General features: G+C 44.1%; 1 long non-coding RNA gene across 1 annotated transcript in view; it reads right to left on the reverse strand.

The window, feature by feature from the left end:
• Positions 1-2,735: 2,735 nt before the first annotated feature.
• Positions 2,736-19,334, reverse strand: part of LOC135983193 (uncharacterized) — a 43,694-nt gene continuing 27,095 nt past the window's right edge. The window contains exon 3 of the long non-coding RNA XR_010600746.1: positions 2,736-2,978. This is a non-coding gene — a long non-coding RNA (uncharacterized LOC135983193). The remainder of the gene's footprint in view (positions 2,979-19,334) is intronic.

The raw sequence follows: 19,334 nt of genomic DNA on the forward strand, positions 1-19,334 counted from the left end.
TTTATTATTTGTAGCACCCAGGAGCCCCAGTCACAGACCAAGATCCCGTTGTACTAGACGCTGTACAAACACAGAAATAAAAGATGGTCCCTGCCCCCAAGCACTTACAATCGAAGTATTAAGGCAAGAGACAACAGCTGTATACAGACAGATGTAGAAAGAAACAATGAAACAATAGCAGTCAGGGTATATCGTCATCCCCTTTAAAATGTTTTGGGAGTTTCAGAACATCTGAATAAATGCTGCAACTAATGATGCAAACCCTCCTAAAAAAGGGAGCTTGTTATTAGGCTGATACGTGGGTAAATAGAACACGTCACACATACACACACACACACACTCTCTCTCTCTCTCCCTCCCTCCCCCTGACCCCCGGCATTTGTAGTGTTTCACGCAGAAGGCATGAATACAGAGGTTCAAGTTGATTGGGACAGGATGGGGGAGCTCTCAACGTACTAGCAAAGGAAGAAGGGGAGCTGTGGGAAGAGCTGCTCTCCTGATCCACGTGAGAAGAGGGAACTCTGCTCTGTGTTTAGTAGGAATATGGGGTGGGCAGCACTTGCCCCTGTTCTCCCTACCTTAAAGTGTTGATTGATATATTTATTAATGATACATGTGGGCTGATTTCTGTCTCTTGCACACTGGAGGCGCCGGGCGGCAACCAGACCCCAGGAGAAATTTTGTTTCACGTAGCCAGATAGTCTTATGGGACAGCACATTCCGGGACACTAGGCACCATTTTTGGAGTGGGAATGGCATTCCACTAGAAGGGGCTGGGGGCATGGTAGGGTTACCATACGTCCGGATTTTCCCGGACATGTCCGGCTTTTTGGGCTCCAAATCCCCGTCCGGGGGGAAATGCCAAAAAGCCGGACATGTCCGGGAAAATCGGACATGCGGTCGGTGGCTCGGGTGCCTGGCCAGGGGCTCGGGGGGCCTGGCCGGGCCGGGGGCTCGGCCGGCGGTGCTCGGGGGGGCCCGGGGCCGGGCGGCTCGGCCGGCGGCTCGGGTGCCGGGCCGGGTGCTGGGCCGGGGGCTCGGCCGGCGGTGCTCGGGGGGGCCCGGGGCCGGGCGGCTCGGGTGCCGGGCCGGGTGCCAGGCCGGGGGCTCGGCCGGCGGTGCTCGGGGGGGCCGGGTGCCGGGCCGGGGGCTCGGCCGGCGGTGCTCGGGGGGGCCCGGGGCCGGGCGGCTCGGGTGCCGGGTGCCGGGCCGGGGGCTCGGCCGGCGGTGCTCGGGGGGGCCCGGTGCCCGGGCCGGGCCGGGGGGCTCGGCCGGCGGCTCGGGTGCCGGGTGCCGACGGTGCTCGGGGGGGCCCGGTGCCCGGGCCGGGCCGGGGGGCTCGGCCGGCGGCTCGGGTGCCGGGTGCCGACGGTGCTCGGGGGGGCCGGGTGCCGGGCCGGGCCGGGGACTCGGGGGCCGGGTCGGGAGCTCGGCCGGCGGTGCCGGGCCGGGCCGGGGGCTCGGGGGACGGGCTGGGGACCTGCGGTGCCGGGGGTGGGCCGCGCCCCCCCCCCCCCACACACACACACCCCCACACACCCCCCCTTACCTGCTTCAGGCTTCCCGCGACTCAAATGTTCGCGGGAAGCAGGGGAGGGGGCGGAGACTTTGGGGAGGGGGCGGGATTGGGGCGGGAGCGGGGGCGGGGCTGGGGGCGGGGCTGGGGCCCCTTTAAAGTGTCCTCCTTTTGGAGGCACTAAATATGGTAACCCTAGGCATGGCCCTGCTTTCACTCCATCCTTTTTGGGTACCATTCACAGAAGGAGCAGGGCCTGCACAGCCCTTACATGAAGTGGTTGGCATCTGAGCGGAAGTACAGGGAAAGGAGAGTCTTTACACTGCATCGCCTTCCCTATACTCTCATATAGGGATCAATTACAATCTGGCCCTTTGTTTGTAACTCTCCCCATCTGGTGCTGAGGCTTTGCACAAGCAGATTGTAATGAATCAAATACAATGCTGTAGCGGGGGGACAACTCACTGGCATGGTGCCTCCTGCTGGTCATCTTGGGAATTAGCTCTTCCAGCCCAGAGTGCCCTCTGCAGGCTGGTGGCTTGCCCACCGCTGGCCCCCTGTGCCCCTCCCAGACCCCAGTGCCCCGCTACTTCAGGGTTCTGCCTGCAGCAGGAACCCACTGTCTCTGGGTCTCCCCTCCCAGGGGAACCCCAACCCCATATCCCCACCTTGCCTCAGTGGCTACTGCCAGTCTCCATTTAGCCGCCACTCAATGGGGCAGACAGCAGTCTGTAAACCACTCATCATCGGCAAGAGAGGTTGCACCAGCTGCCTCTGCCTCTATCTGGGCTGCCTCTCTGCAGCCCTGGGACTCTTTTGTGGGCCCTTAGTTTGGCCTGTAGCCTGGGGCTTTGCTAGGCTGGAGCTCCCCCAGCTCCCTCTGCCCTTCCCCAGCACTGCTCCCCCCTAGATACCCTTCTCAGCTTCTCAGGCAGCCAGGTTCTTCTCTCTCTGTAGCTAGAGAGAGTGTCTCCTTCTGGCCCACAGACCTCTTATAAGGGCCAGCTGGGCCCTGATTGCACTGGCTACAGCTGTGGCTGCTTTCCCAATCAGCCCAGCTTTTCCCCTGCACCGCCCTCTCCCAGGGCTGTTTTAAGCCCTTCAGGGCAGGAGCGGGGTAACCACCTGGCTACAAATACAAAATATCCATCCCTCAGCTTTGTCTTTGTCTTTATCTCGCTATCTGCAGCTTTAGTTTGCCCATCACTGTAGTATGTTTCTGGCTGTTACAGGTTAAAGATGGGCAGCATCTTGTTGCCATCCACAATGCAAATGATAATAAGAATGTGTAAAACTTCTCAGTGCAGAGTGGTTCATTGTGACTCTGGCCTCAGTTTGTGTGCAGAGTTTTTCTGTTTTATTATGACTTTGACAAATAGGGGATCTACTTTCCCTTGGTACATGCCGTTTTCACTTTTCAGAGTACAGGAAGAGAGTGACTGATTCCATATTTCCATTGGTCCTGTAAGAAAAAGTGCAAAATAATTCCTTTCCCATTGTCCCTAGTGTCAGGGAAAGAAGAGAATTTATAAACACTTTAGCTGGTAAAGCACAATGATACACTTGAGTAATTTGAAATGGTGGATGGGTGTATGTAAATGGTGGGTGGGGGCAGGTGATGGTACTCATCCATGGATATATTTTAAAAGAAATACCTGGCACTACTGCTCTTTAGTGTCTTTCAAAGGCATAAAGTATTTGTATGAGCCTTAGGGATAAATCATCTTTGGCAGGGATGATTTCGTGGTATTAAGAGTTGGGGTGAACTTCGCCTAGGCCAAGAGATCTCTTCTCCTCTCCCTTCTATATGGTGGTGGAATTTTAACAAGGGGATCTCAAGGGATTCCCCCCGGCACATCACTGGTTCCGAGTTTTTCTTGGAGATCTTAGATTCATTTCAACTCAACGTTCACAGGAAAACTTGGAAAGTTTTAATTTTGACAAATTGGCATTTTCCAATGAAAAAACTTTTTGTCAAAAAATTCCTGACCAGTTCTAGTCCTAGGTTGTGGCTTCTGTCCTGTTCTTCCCTGAAAGTTGCAGCACAGAATCTAGACCAGTGAATTTAGCGCTTATATGAGCTACGTTCCTCTTCTCCCACCTCAGTTGTTTCAATGAATTGTTTAAAGGCTGATATTAAGTCAGTGTAAAAGACAAAATGGTGCCCCAGGCTCTTAAAATATTAGACAAAAATGTCAAAATTGATTTGGTTACTGTTCACCAACTGCACAGCTTGTGGGGTATTTCTGGTAAAATACCTGATAAGTAAAATTTTCAAAAGCACCTATGTAATTTAGAAGAATGCATCTATTGACCTAGCTACTGCTGTTCAGGGAAGTGGAGTTCCTACAGACCCTTTTCTCTCTGTAGTCTGCATCTACACTATGGGATTACAGAAGCACAGCCCCGGGTACCATAGCTATGTCACTGTAGCACCTGTAGTATAGACATGGCCTTAGATGCTTTTGAATAGGTAACTAATGGCTATAAGCAAAGGCAACTCCATTTAAACAAACCCAACCTTTCAGTAACTTGTTATTACCAGTATTTTCAGTAATCAGATAGATTTAGCGCTAATTGACAAGCACTTAGAAGAAACGGCTTTTGAGATCATGGTGTCTTTCTTGGCAGGTCTTTCCGGCTAGGGATTCAGAACTACAGTCCTTGTCCAGGTTATGTAAATTAAATTTGATACTGGATAAGTTCACGTTATTACTCTTCTGTTTTAGAGAAGCTTATGCTCTGAAAGGTGCCATGAGATCTCCAACTTGCATCTGGAAGTCTACTAGAGATGCTCAGAAGGGGGCTATGGTTTAATATCTCCTCCAAAGAATGGCATCTCTAGCAATGTAGCACAGCCTTCCCTGCAGGAAGCATCGCACTTAAGATGGGACCTCAATTCACAGCCATTAAAGATGGATGGATGAAGGTCATTTTGTTCATCCTTTGGCAACACATAATTGTTCCCTACAGTACAGTATATACTTGAGTGCTTTGCTGGTATAGGGGTGAAATTCTGGCCCCCTAGAAGTTGATGGGTTTTGATGGGGCTTCTGCCACTGTTCTTGAGAGACTATTCCACAGTCTATTAGACTTAATATCCGGAACTTCCATAATTTTTCCTGTGCTCAATTTCATCTCATGATTCTTATCTATGCCAGTTAAATAATATTGTGAGCTTTTGTAGCACAGACTTCGTCTTCCAATTTGCTTGTGCAATGCTTAGTGCATTGTAGCCCTGATCCTGAATGGGGCCTTTGGGTGCCACCACAATACAAATAAGTAACAATTTTCATACCCTGAACACTTCTTAATTGTGTATGACCTTCAAATACTCCTATGAGAGCCCTCTTAGTAAAATATAACTTGGCCAAACGACAACTAAGTATACAGAGAGATTTTATGTTTCCTCAGCTTTGAGGCCCTTTACAATGCCTGTGTGCTTATTTGGTCCTTTCACTTACCATATCATCCCTTTGCCCCTTCTACTCTGCCAATCTTCAGTTCGCTTCTCCCACAAACGATTCTGCATTTGCATTGGTGTATACCATATGCCCCAAGCACTACATCAGGGCCTTCATTTAGCTATTTTGAATATTAAACTAGGCTTTATGTAACCAGGCAAAATTCTGACTAGCCTTAATGGGGTATAGATTAGAGTACTTGGTTTGCTGAGTGCGTAATAGTCTGAAGAAATAATTTGTGAAATGAAAAACAGCTATTTAAAATATTTTCAAAGGAAATCTCATGGGGCTTTCTCACAATTTCCAGCAGTTTGTTTCTGGTCCAGATCAGAAATATTTCAATAATAGCCTCCTGTGACATTTCCACTGCTGTCTCCATTGAGAAACCAGAGGTGCAAAGGCCCTTGCAATGTCTGGGGCTGGTGGTAGGAAATTATCAGCCCAACATTCCAGAACCTTAGAAAAATTCAGGTTGATAGTGCACACGTGTGGTTGGCTAGGAAAGAAGGCTGATGATGTGGCTAAAGCACAAGGTCTGTAATCAGGGTCTGGGTTCCTTTTCCACCTGAATCACAGATGTCTTGCGAGTCACTTCATCAATTTGCTCATCACTTTGCCCATATGTAAAACGGGGCATAACACTTCTTTGTCTCACACAGGGCATTGGGAAGCGTAATTCGGTAATATCTGTAAAGTGACGTCCCTAGATGGAAGGTATTTTTTTCCATGCAAAATATTTGCTACCCCCCAAACCGTATGCCTGTTCCTAACACAAATGTTCTTCGAGTCAGCTACGTTTCATATCCTGTTTGAAGTTTCTTAGCAATTAATATTCTATCCTACCAGTTAAGTTCAGCATTGTGTTCCCAATGTCAGGCAGGCTTTGTTTTCTGTGACCAGCAAGGTATCATGTTTCTACATTGAGTTCTGCTGTCATTTCTGGAGGTATCTCACATTAATCAGGGAGGCTACTTTGTCAATTACTGGAGCTAATGTTATCACCAAACTTTAAGTGTGAAGGTGGAATAATAATGACTCTCGCCTCACTAAATGGCATTAAGACAGCTGTATGGCTTTCCTGATGGTTTATTATATTCATCTCTAAGAACACTGACTGATTTGTTTTTATCACCAAGAAAGACTTTGACCTGTGTTCCGGAGTCATATTCATAAGACAATCTTTTTCAAGTCACGTCTTTGTTAGAAACACATTGATTCATTGTATTTTTCTACTGCAATCTGTATGTCACTTAAATTTATTTGCCCTGATGCCACTGCCAGGCTACCATTAAATTGTTAAAGGGTATTCAGGAAATGTTACTGCAGTAACCTTTAGAGACAGACATATTGAAATGATCATTAACTTTTGGAAAGTGTAACCCTTTCTGCGTTTAAGACTTGCCACTGATCACTATGTGGGAATGGAATATTTATATTGATGATGGGTATGTTTTTTCTTTAGGGAAAAGCAAACAGATACTTCCAGCTTGAATTACTTTTATTTTAGATTAAGACAACAAAATGAGAACAAAAGTGAAGTCTGCATCAGAGAGCACACTGTGTGAGTGTATATACATATATATATATATATATATATATATATATATATATATATATATATATGCATGTACATGCGTCTTTTCTGACAGTCTGGATGGAACTTCAGGAACAAATGACTCAATCTCTGCCTGCCTGCAGAATGTTTAGAAATTTAAAGTTGCAATACACAGAATAAAAAAAACCAAGAAGCGCCTAGTTAAATACTGCACAGTGACTTATAATGTTTGTATGTATTTTTCACTGTAGAACTAAATTATTGAGGAGTACAATCACTTCTGATGGGGTAACCTTTAAAAGATCCAGTCAGACATTTAGATGCTATTCAAGGATTCCTCTATATAGTCAGATCTCTGCAGTCTGCATATTGGGCAGGAAATCTCAAGACAACAGGTTGTAAGATTTCCATATTCTGACCAGGCTGGACATACTGTGAGAACACACATGATATTAAACTGTTGACCCTAGTGACAGAGAGCATTTTTTGAGACTGAAATGGAAGGAAGGATCTCTCAATATGCATAGTTTCCATATTCTTATTATTTTATTGAGGGAAAATTGAGGCACAGAAATTTGAAACAGCCACAATATAAACACCATACAGGTTTGCAGCTCACAACAATGGATGGCAATATCCAAAGATACATGAAGGGGATATCTACGTGCTGCACTGAGTCTCAGAGCTGGGTCAACTGACTCAGTCTCTCAGGGCTTGGGCTGCAAGGCTAAAAATAGCAGTGTACACTTTTGGACTTGGGCTGGAGCCTGGGCTCTGGACCCTCCCCCAGTCCCGCCACTGGGTCTCCAAGCCCAGACGCCAGTGTGAGCAGGAATGTCTACACAACTATTTGTAGCTCCACAGCCTGAGCCCCATTAACCCCAGTCAGTTGACCCAGGCTCTGAGTTTCACGACTGTGGGTTTTTCTTTGTAGTGTAGAAATACCCTAAATATAAATAGTGAAACTTTTCTAGAAGTGAAAATAGGAAATTAATTACTCATTACACTCTTGTACTGTTGCCGAGAACTTTAATGCTAGCTAATAACTTCTAGCAGAGCGTATTTCCATTTTCCTTAAACGAATACTGCTCTATGAAGCAAAGCACTAGTCATTCACACCCCGGAGTTGTACTTGGATTAGAGGGGTAATAGTAGCAAACCCATAATATTTTTTGGTGCATGGGATTTTCACAAGAGTTGGGTCAAATCAAGTGCATCGTAACACAGAGAGAACAAGAGAAATTGCTTAAAGGAAGATTCAGTACAGTTCACTAACCGTTAAGTAACGTTCTACTCTTGTGAGTTTAAATCTCTACTGACATGAATCTTTTATGTCCTGCAGTGTGAGTTGTAATAGTTGGATAACTAATACAGTTAAACCAGGTTTTAATTAGGTCTATGGAAGCTTAGAATGGTGCTTGCTCTCACAGCATTTTCATTCCCATTTGATGGGTAAGAAAAAAATTCATGTTTAAATAAATAAGTAACTTTACTTGAATGTATTCCTAAACTCAGATATAGAAGAAAAAATGGGATTCCATAGCTGAAATTTTTTTTCAGTCAAGTAATGAAATATAAAAGGGTACTTTCCTCTTTCTAATAATACATTTTATTTCTGTAGCTCTTTCATCTGAAGTTCTCGGCATGCTGTACCCAAGATTAATTTAGCCTCATTATTCCTTTCTGAGGCTGGGAAGGAGCAGGGATGGTGTGTGCTCGGGGGAAGGGAGCATGAAGAGGTGGGGCTGGGCAGGGGTGGGGACTTGGGGGAAGGGATGGAGTAGGGGTGGAGAAGAGGCATGGTGGGGGTGGAGGTTTGGGGGGAAGGAGTGGAGTGGGGGGGGCTGGAGTGGGGGGGAAGGAGTGAAGTTGAGCACCCCCCTGCAGATTAGAAAGTCAGCGCAGCTGGTTCAAAGCACAGGTCCCATTGACCACAGCTGCAACTGTCAGTGCTCAGTACTTCTGAAAATTAGACCGCAGGTCTCTCAAACTGGGAACACAGAAAATGAAGAGCACACGGTAACCACCTGTGGAAAATTTGGCTTACATAACTTGACCATCATCCCTTGGGAACTTTGTGGCAGAGGCAGTGATAGATTCCTATTCACCAGTGTGGCATTCAGTCACATTAACTACAATACCACCCTTTCTTTTTCTGCAATCCCTGCCCCTGTTGTTGCCCAGGCAGCCTGGAGGAGAAGGAAGAAACAGCCTGACTGGAACTCAGAGAGTTGAGCTTCTCAGTGAAATGTTTGTAAGAATTTTTTTGACATGGGGAAAACAATGTATTTTCCCTCCCAATCTCATTCTCAGAAACAACCGAACCATTTTAGCTGGAACTTCCTAAACAAATTCAGCCTGAGGCAGACACTGATGTGGAAAATTTTACCCCACTGGTTTAAGTTTGGCAAAGTTATAAGCAGCCGAAACCAGGATCTTGTAATAGAAAGTGTTGGGCAAACTTAACTATAGGTGTTGCTACCTGCAGGGCATGTATGTGTGTGTGTGTATGTGTGTGTGTGTGTGTGTATATATATATATATATATATATATTGCACATAGGACATTACATTACATGAACAGTATTAAGATGTTAAAGTCAAGCACTCAAAAGTTAGGAAATGCTAGAATAAAGGTTGTCTGTTCAATCTTAATTTGCCCCCCTTGTGCATATGTATTATGATAGTTTTAATTTAATGATCACGTACTATTTTTTCCAGAGGACTCCTGCCTCATTTAGTGTACAGAATGGATGGTGCTCACTTGATGAGCAGTTATTCAATATTTTGTTTTCTCCTCATTGCTCAGTGTGGGACCCCATGCTTTACTGACTGCACACTATTCAAACCCTGGTTTGAAGATAGAATTATTAATTTTCTCATGGGCTTTTCTGTGGTGCTGTCACAAGGTGGCACTTCATTTAAGAAGGAAGAGTCTAGTTAGGGTGGCCACTGACGCATTCCCAGAATGCTGGATAGTCTGGTACTTCCAGGAATGGCATATGCCCACCTGCCCCCGGTGCGACCCCACCCCTTCAAGCATGACTTTGCATGCATGGTGAGTGCAAGGTGACACTGGTGGGAGAAGTGCACTGCGCTCTTCCAAATGGTGTCCTCTGTCAAACATCTACATCTGACATCTGGTTTTGTCTCAGTACCAGACAAGGGACAATCCACCCAAAAGAAGACTGTATCTTGTTTAAAATCAAATGAATGCTCCGCCTAAGAATAGAGCAGCTGTAACTCATCGGCTGCTTCCCAGTTAGGGTTATAAGAAAGTGCCCAAGCCATATAAATGTGGAGAGACTGAGACAGTAGAGGCTCTGTCAGGAAAAGAGGCAGGTGAGAGCTGCCTGCATCAGGAAAGAGGCAGCTGCCTGGCAACAGCCTGAAAGAGTCAGGAGATTGGCAGGTGAAAGTTGCCAGAGACTAGGAAGTTCCTGTAGGAAGTTGCATATTTTCCTGTTGGAAGGCTGAAGGCAGGAAAGCGATTTGCCAGCTAACCTGCCCAGGCCAGAAGGCTGGAGAAGGCTGAAGACCAGAGAGCATCAGAGGATGTTGCCTGCTGGCTTCTAAGCTGGAGAACTGTTGGAGAGGGCTGAAGGCACAGGAGTAATAGAGGGACTTACCTGCTGACCTCTCCGAGCTGGAGCCAGGTAATCAGTGGAAGGGCCTACTTGTTGGCCTGTCTCTGAGATGAGATCATAGTGGAACAGGTGAAGTGAGGCATGATTCTCTGGTGAGGATGGACTCCCAACACAGAGGTTTTCAGGGGAGCAGTGTTCCTGCTGGGAAGAGCAGGGTTGCACTCCCGCTGGAAGGGCTGGGGTGGCTGCCCTGGTAAAAGGACAGAAGAGGACTGAAGAGCCCAAGTATGGCCGAAGATGTGGTATTTGCTATGTCAATGGTCAGGAGGATGTGGGATTGTAAGGACTATATACGCTGGATGTGAGAAATGGACTATGTTTGGGGCTTTTGTTATCAATTATTTGAACTATATTTTAGTAACAAACTGGCCTCAAGGAAGAGTATTAGGGAGTCAAGAAAGCATGCATGGAGTTACTGGTTACTCTAAAGGAGGGAAACTAAGGCAGGCAGCTTGCTGGACGGCGTTCCAGGTGGGGCTGCCCTCTGACAGGTGCTCATCACAATAGTACTTGTGTGTTTCACAAACATTAATTAGTTAATCTTCACAACAGTCCTGTGAGATGAGGGAGTATTATTAGTCCCCGAGCTGTAAAATGGGGATGAGGCACAGAAAGGTTAAGGACAAAAGTTTCCACTAGTTTTGAGTGCCCAATCTGAGACACGTAGGACCTGATTTTTTTAGAGTACATAGCACTTTCTATGTTCAAAGCACAGCTCCCATTGACTTCAGTTGCAGCTGTTAGTGCTCAGCAGTTCTTCAAATCAGACCCCAGGGTCTTAAGTCAGGCACCCAGAGAATGAGGAACACAATTAGTGACCACCTGTGAAAGATTTGGTTTAAGTGACTAGCCCAAGATCACATAGGAACTCTGTGATAGACACAAGGAAAGAATCCAGTTCTCCAGGGTAGCATTCAACTACCTTAACTGTGAGACCGTCCTTTCTCTTCCTCTCATCCCCTGCCTCATTCACTACACACCTTCCAGCTTCTGCATAGATGACACAGGAGTCTTACTGACAACAGCCTCCTTCACTATACAAGAGAGATTAATTCACAGTGCATGCCCAGCCAGTGCACTGAAGGAGTCCTATGGGTGGATGGAGAATGCTCAGTTGCTCTGTGGGGATGACACATGAGCAGTCTGATCGCAGGTGGGACCTGTGATGGGTTGGTGCATACTCAGCTGCTCTGTGGGCATGGTGCATGCACAATCTGTTCAGCACGGAGAGCTGTGAAAGGCTCAAGCATGCCCAGTGAGAACAGAATCTTCAGAGATTTTAGCTACTAAAATCAAAGAAGTTTCTATGAGCATGTGTGAACTGTGATTGTTTTTTCCCCAAAGGCTTATGAATTGGCCAAATGTGGGCAGATTTTCCTGGGGAAGAAAAAAGGCACATCCCTGACAGAAAGGTCACCTTCCGCCAACTGTCAGGTCCCTGCTCCAGAGCATGAAGGTGCTAAATCTTTTAGAGGAAAAGGTCACAAGGATTTTTTTAAACATGGGAGAAACAATGTATTTTCCCCCCAACCTTGTTCTCAGAAAAACAATAGTTTTGGCTGAAATTTTCCAAAAACAAATAATAATAATCAGCCTGAAGCAGATGCAAGCATATAAAATTTCAACATGAATGGTTAAAGTCTGGCAAAGTTATAAGCAACTGGAAACAGGCAACCTTGATAAGAGGCTTCCTGCCCCTGTATAATATTTCACTTTTGTGAGCATGATAAGAAAAGATATTAATCACACTGCCTACTTTTGCTCTTCTTTTAATCTCCTCTGCCCAACTGTTCTGTTTCCCTTTGTAGGAAACAAGGCATGGAAATCAGCACCATTTAACCGAGTGATCACCAGACCACCACAGTAGTTCACAGACCCCTGTTTGGAAAACCTCTGCTTTAGAGCATAAACGACTTCAACATTTGTTTGTCAGTGGAATTGTTCAGAGTTGTGAATATCATGCTAGATATAATGTAATCTTAAGGATAAGGTGTCCCCCTCCCATGCCCAGCTAGCTTAAAAGAAGGCCCCTGGGGCTAAGAAGAGAGAGACACCTAGTGAATCAGGCTTGCCTGGGAGCATAGACTGGAAGAGCAAAGAAACGGGCATGTGAGAGCTGCCTGAGAGAGACAGAGTCTGCAGAGAGCAGCAAGCTCTGCATGCCCTCCGTGGGAAAAGAGGAATTGGCTGGGAGACCAGCAGAGGGCTTAGTCTGCTGACCTTCCTGAGCTAGAGAGCTCCAGTGCTGGGAGGCTGAACAGGGCTGAGAGCTAGTGGCGGGATGCACAAAGGGACGTAGGTGTTGCAATGCTGAGCATCACAGTGCCTAACCTTTAGGAGCCTAAAAAAAAATCATAGGAACAATGCTGAGACCCACAAAGCCTGAGTTAGGTGCCTAGGCTCCCAATATATTGAATGGGGAGAGACAGACACTTTAGAATGTGATCCACAAAAGCCACAAGGCTAGACAGAATGCTGCCTAAACCAGCCCATGGGAGATGCTGACAAGAGGGTTGTCAGCCCACCTCTCTCTGAGAGGGACTAAGCCAGGGAGGCATTTCTGCTTAGCGATTCACAAATGGGAACCCACCACCCGGAGTCAGGCAGCTTAGGTGGATAAGTTGTTTCTCAAAGTAACGAGTTAGGTGTCTGCTTTGCTCCACACCAAATGGTTGGGGGAGGAAATGGTGGTCACCATATAACTTTCAGCTCAGTAGTTATAGCATTCTCCTGGAATGGGGCGTCCCAGGTTCAATTCCCTCCTCTCTGCCAGAGAAGGAGAAAAGATTTGAATGTTCCCTGTTTCAAGCGTTTCCTCCATAAGTGTCTACCTGTTTCTTCAGCATGCACCATTAGTTCACAAACCATGCTTCAAATCCTTTGTTTTGGCTACGTCAGTTCTTTAAAGAAGAGGTAGTGACACATTTGGGATACTGTGCACCCCTAAAGTTTCCTGCCACACCTGACTGAGAAGTGTGGATACCCTTTTCGGAGGAGGGGACCAGATCGGCAGAAACTCTGAAGCCTCATAAAAGCAATTTGGGGCTAACCTACAGAAAAATGACTTAAGTGGTTCCCTTTCAGATCTGGTGATTACCACTTTAATGTGACATTGGCAATACAGGCAGTTGCTTGCTGCCCTCGATGTGCATTGTGGCAGAAGAACGATACAAGAAAGACAAAATAAATTACAGAAACAGAAAATATGGTTTGCGAGTGATGCCAGCCTGTAAGATGGAGGAGAAGACCTGAGTCAGAAATACAAGTTGAGGTAGGAAATTGTAGCTAAGATACATGCTTTTCCTTCCCCTTCCTTTCTCCCCTATGACTGGAAGGATGTTAACAGGCCACTTCACCTTGAATGGTCCCTTGAAATATGTTAACTACTTATGCTAAACAATCTGTTTCACCTTGTACTTAGCTGTGACACTCAGAGTATGTTTCCCAGACCTGAAGAAAAGAAATATATATAATTGTATACTTGGGTAATTAATGTGGGGTATTAGATTAGATTTGAGTTGTAGGTTTAAGTGGTAAAATATAAGTAGGCTGACACCACAGGGGTAGGTGACTAATAAGTATGTATCACTGATGAGTGTGTATTAGGTATATAGGAACGATAAGGCTGTAATGCAAGGCCTATAGGCTCTAGGTCTGTAAGATATAGCTTGGCCATAGAAGGCCTCAGGTCAGAAACAGGTCGGCATGACTAGTATTGGTAAAGTGTAAGATTACAGTAAAAGATGTGGTGATGTTCTGACAACTATGCAGCAATAGACTAGGAAATATGTCGCAATGTATCAGTTAGTATCACATGATGACCAGTAATAGCATTTTGAGGAATTCTGCAATGACCGCATGTTACTATAGTAACTTATTGACATAAATGCTAATGAATGAAAGAGAAACTAAGGCGCTAGCCTATGAAAAACAAGGCACCTTGAAATTAGTGGAGTGTGGAAGTACAGATAAAGAAAAGGAGCTGAAACCATTATGCATAAGCATATGGTACAAGGGCATTAGGCTAACACACTGTAAAGGCTGTATCCTGGACTGCGTGCCTTGAGGGAAAAAGACGCCAGGATGACAACTACTGATGATGATGATTGATGATAATAATGGTTGACTCCTCAGGGTCTGTTCCAGGAAATGTAAGAGATGCCAGTATTAGGACTAGACATGCTGTTTTACCCCTTTCTTTTGAATTGTATTGCCATGTTTTTGATATTGTTTATTGGCTTAGTAAGATTCTTAATACAAGGACAGTTGAGAACTTGTGAGTACATTGGTTGTGGTTCTTATTACTCATGTGCTCCTAGGGTCTCCAAATCTAATGATTTTCATCATGGTGATTCTCACCCTGCTAATCCTGATACTGTAGTCATTTAGGAGTCCAAACTCTTAACCCAGGGTACTGTGATTGAGTATAAAACCAATCAATAAATTAATCCAGAAATTAATAAAAATGATTTTTTTATTTAGTATTATTAACAGGAAGATATATTTTAAAAAGCAATAACACTGTTCATACTCTGTTGGTAGAGAAGGTTCCAACTTTTCCAAAACCAAATTCGGACTCTGGCATGTTGAGGAAGAGGCAAAAGGATTAAGAACTAAGGTGTAACTCCACTGACAATGTAATTATACCAGGAATTATTTTTTTTTATTGTCTCTCATCCCATAAATTGCTGTGGCTGAGTTCTGTAAGCAGTGTAAAGAATGGCAGCTCCCTGAATGTAAGGTATCTTGTAGAAAGCTTGCCCTGCTAGCATGGACTGGACTGAATAGAGACACGTGCTTTTCCCTCCCCCTTCCTTTCTCCCCTCTGACTGGAAGGATGTTAACAGGCCACCTCATCTTGAATAGTCCCTTGAAATATGTTAACTACTCATGCTAAACAATCTGTTCCACCTTGTAATTAGCTGTGACACTCAGAGTATGTTTTCCAGACCTGAAGAAAAGCTCTGTGTAAGCTCAAAAGTTTGTGTCTCTCCGCAACAGAAGTTGGTCCTATAAAAGATATATATACCTGGTCTCTCTGCTAGCATGGTTATATAACCCCCACTTATTTTATGTAGACTTGTGCTCTCTAGGTCCCACTTAACCAGAGAAAATACGGTCATTGGAACATAGTGGAGATTTGTGACAGCAAATGTTACTTGCTGTTCTCTGCAATAGTTTGGCCTTAAGTCTTATGTCTCTCAGGCATGCAAGTCTTGAGCAGTGGGTTACAGCGTTGTTTTTTATTAGTGATTACTCATGATGGGTCTTCTGTACTTCTGGTACCAGAGAAGGAAACTTCAGTGTAAGCATCTCTCAGCCTTGATTTTTCTGCAGAAAAGTGGTCCTTTGGGAGGAAACTCGAATAAAGCACCTTCCTAAACTGCCCTCCGGATGACTGAACACAACAGGACCAAACCCAATTATTCAAGGAGACGCTGACGTTAGTCTTTTTTCAATAAGAAACACCAAGCAGAAACAATTCTTTGAAACTAACTAAACTCTATATAATTAAAGGTTGCCCCTTCTGCCTTCTTGTTTGAGAGGTATTGCCATTATAAAATTATTGACAAGCATGGAACAAAATCACAAAGTTAAACCCCCCAAACTGGAAAGAAAGGTGAATAGTACACTACAACAGGATAATTTGCATACATTGCAATGACCAGCAGCAATGGTTTTCTATTAGTCTGCACCACATTCTTCCTCTTTGCACAGAGCCGACTGAACAATTTGTCTCCATATAATTGTGCTAAGGCCACAGGCATCTGAAATTCCTGATAAAATTTTGCCATCCTTTGTTGTGATGATGAATCACTATGTGTGTTTCTTCTGTGCTTGTTAATCTCGCTCTGCAGTCTGTACCCTGTATCTGTGCTAAGAGATAAATTGAACATTGACCCTAAATGGCAACGAACTAGGAATGGTTTTTTAAACATATTGTTTTAAAGTCATCCTATTTCATTCTTCAAAGCTATCTGCTTGACTATGTCCTGCAGATGGGAGGTGTCACAATTCCCCCCACAGTGGCTGATTTAGAAATGGATTCATGTATAGAGTATTTGATCCTTAAAATGAAGAGCAGGAATTAATCACATGAACAAGAATGCCTTACAAAAACAATAGGAGAGTGTTCCAATATATCTATCGACATGCTGAGGCCTGTTTGGGAAAACAGGGGAACCAATCTTGGAACAAAACAGTTGTGTGTTGCTGCCATCACAGAAGACAATAAAGAATTCAGTAAATGTATGGGCTGGCTGGGAAATTTTAATAGAGCTACTTAGCCAAAGAGAATCATGAATAAGTAAGCTAATGATAGAACAATGCAATCTACTCCGAGCAGTTGCAACATTTCATTTTAGTCAGTGGATTGCTTACTGCTCACAGCAATTGATGCACCCAAGTAAGAAAATGAATGCAGTCAATCAAGCACCTGCTGCACTTCATCTCTCTCTCAGCGGACACCAGAACCTTTGTCAGACACAGTACCAGCAGTGGACGGAACAACAGGAGGAAGTTCAAAGACCAGATTCAGTCTGTTGGTAAAATGCCACTAATCTGGTTGATGCTAGTTATATAAACATGTACATACATGTATATCTCCTTCATGTTGTAGTCACTATTAGTATCTTCATATCTTATTCAGTTGCTATATTGGAGAAATGAAAACAAGGCTAAAGGGAAAATGTTCAAGAGCTAATTAGTAACTTAGGTGCAATGGCCCAAAGGAGTTGTAGTTCTGTTGCCTTGCCTCCCCATTCTCCTCTGTGGTACCAATGACTTTCTATGAGACTTAGGCTACTAAGTGTCTAAGTCACTTTTAAAAATGGGGTTTGAGCTCCTAAATCACTAAGGCACTTCTGGAAATTTTACCCAAGGGTTCTGTCTTTACTAACAGCCATGGAAAAGATTTAGGAATAATTGCTCATAGGAATAATTGTTTAGCCTAGAGGAATAACCCATAGTTATGGGTCCTTCATCAGATTCTATAGAAGTTAGTCCTTCATTAAAAAATAAAGTTTAATTCTTTTACCAATGAATTCTTTTACTAATTCAAAAAACCAATGCAGGGCTGTCTTGCTATGTTGCAGATTCATACAAAAATTATACTTGTTAAGAGTAGACTGTCCCATTCAGGTCAATGGCATGTTGACTCTGAAGACTGATGACAACACAAATCTCATCATTAACTATTTCACTGCTGATCATTCCAAATCAGAAAATCAGTCTCTGGCGCTTAGTTGTAATTGATCTCATAAGCCCCATATAATAGCTGCTGTTCCCTAATTGGTAGGTGAAGCTTTTACAAGTATTCAGATTCCATCATGATTGTTGTGATGCTGGAAGACCAGGTGCCAGCTCTTGCTAAGGCTTTAGGCCTCAGCTGAGCACTGACAAATTCATTGCTGGAAATCAACCTGTTTCACCTGTGTGTTAGTATGGTTAAGATGGGTATTAGACTTATAACAATGTGTTTAGTGTTTAGATTTTATGAAATGTTTGTAAGTTGCTGAATCCATTAATCTCACTTATGATTTCTTTATCACCTTCTATAAAGTTAAGTTTTTGCTTTGCAACTGTAAAAAATGTTTTGCTCTGAAACTGTGAACTTGGTCAGAAGGGATCATTGCCTATCCAACAAGAAGGCCTATCAAAACTAAATGGGCCATTGTGGGACATCACAGTACAAAGACTTTAATTGCCCCTTCAGACCCAGGCAGAAGTTATGTGCAAAAAGGCTTGTCCCCTCATCTTGAATTCTGGAAGAAGGAAATAAAAATAGCTGACAAGGAATTTTTTCATATCTTGTGCTGTTTGGACTCTCACAGGGCTGGAGCTACGTAAGAGAAGCAGAGTCTCCCAGGGTTAGCCCCAAAAGACATTCAGAGCTGACAGATTACTGTAACTCTGTCACTTTTTAAAACCATAGGCTGACTAATTTGTGTATATATGCTTGCCTGCTTTAACCTTGTAATAACTCATTTCTTTTATCAGTTAATAAATCCTTAGGTAATTTACTATAGGTAAGATCTAAGGTACAAATTGACCTGGGGTAAGTGACTGGTCCTTTGGGACTGGGAGTAACCTGAATATTGTTGTAATATTTTGGTGTAAAGTGACCATCTATCACTGAGTCCAGCTTGCCTGGGTAGCAAGATAGATTGGAGTGCCCAAGGGGACTGACTGTAACTCCATGCTGTTATAGCACTTTAGGAGTTCACACTTGCTGCTGGGTTGGTAAAATCTAATTATAGAACAACTGGTTTGGGGTGTCTGTCCTGCTTCTTGACAGTCTTCCCTGAGGTTGGCACTCATGGTCGTGAACCACTCCAGTCAGCGTGGCAATTGGCATAAGGTTTCTGGTGTGAATGCTCACGAAACATGAATTTAAAAATTGCTTTCTGGGAGTATTTGAGTATGTATGCTCAAAAATCTCTTACGGCAACATCCTAGAAAATGTCCTAGATAACTGAATCATATTAATGTTCATAAGAGGACATAAAAGGGGTGTGAACACTGTCAAAACAGATTTGTTTTCAAAATGTAAGAGGATATTTGCTGAATTGTTCTGACATTATTCACTCAGCATTCAATATAGAATGATGATAACCGTTCCATACCGATAGTCATTCTGAATGTTGAATCTCATTATAAATGCAACAATTTTGTAATAATGAAAGGTTGAAGTGATTGATTTATAAGGAAAAAGTTAAAAAGCTCCAGTAAGCTTGTATATATAGCCTAGTTTAAGAAATGACTAAATGGGTGTGTCAGGAGACAACAAGATGCAAGTATTTGCAGAGTTTCAACACCTCTGGATAGAGAGGAATTATTTAGGATTGTCCATTGGCGTTATACCTAGTAGCAATGGGTTGGTACTTTTAAAATGAAAACATAGGCTGAATCTGAGGACAAAATTCCTGACAGTGAATCCTTTAGGTGGTCTCCTAAGGAAAAAGGAAGCTCCATTATTTTAAAACAAGACGTATAAAGCAGAGGAGAATGCACTGTTGCAAACTATGGTATGCTGGCAGGGGGTGGGCAGTGACCCAGTGGAGTCACAGTGTCATAACTATAAAGGGAAGGGTAACAGCTGTCCTGTGTACAGTACTATAAAATCCCTCCTGGCCAGAGACTCCAAAATCCTTT

Source organism: Chrysemys picta, chromosome 4 (assembly GCF_011386835.1).
Source record: "Chrysemys picta bellii isolate R12L10 chromosome 4, ASM1138683v2, whole genome shotgun sequence".
NCBI lineage: Eukaryota > Metazoa > Chordata > Testudines > Emydidae > Chrysemys > Chrysemys picta.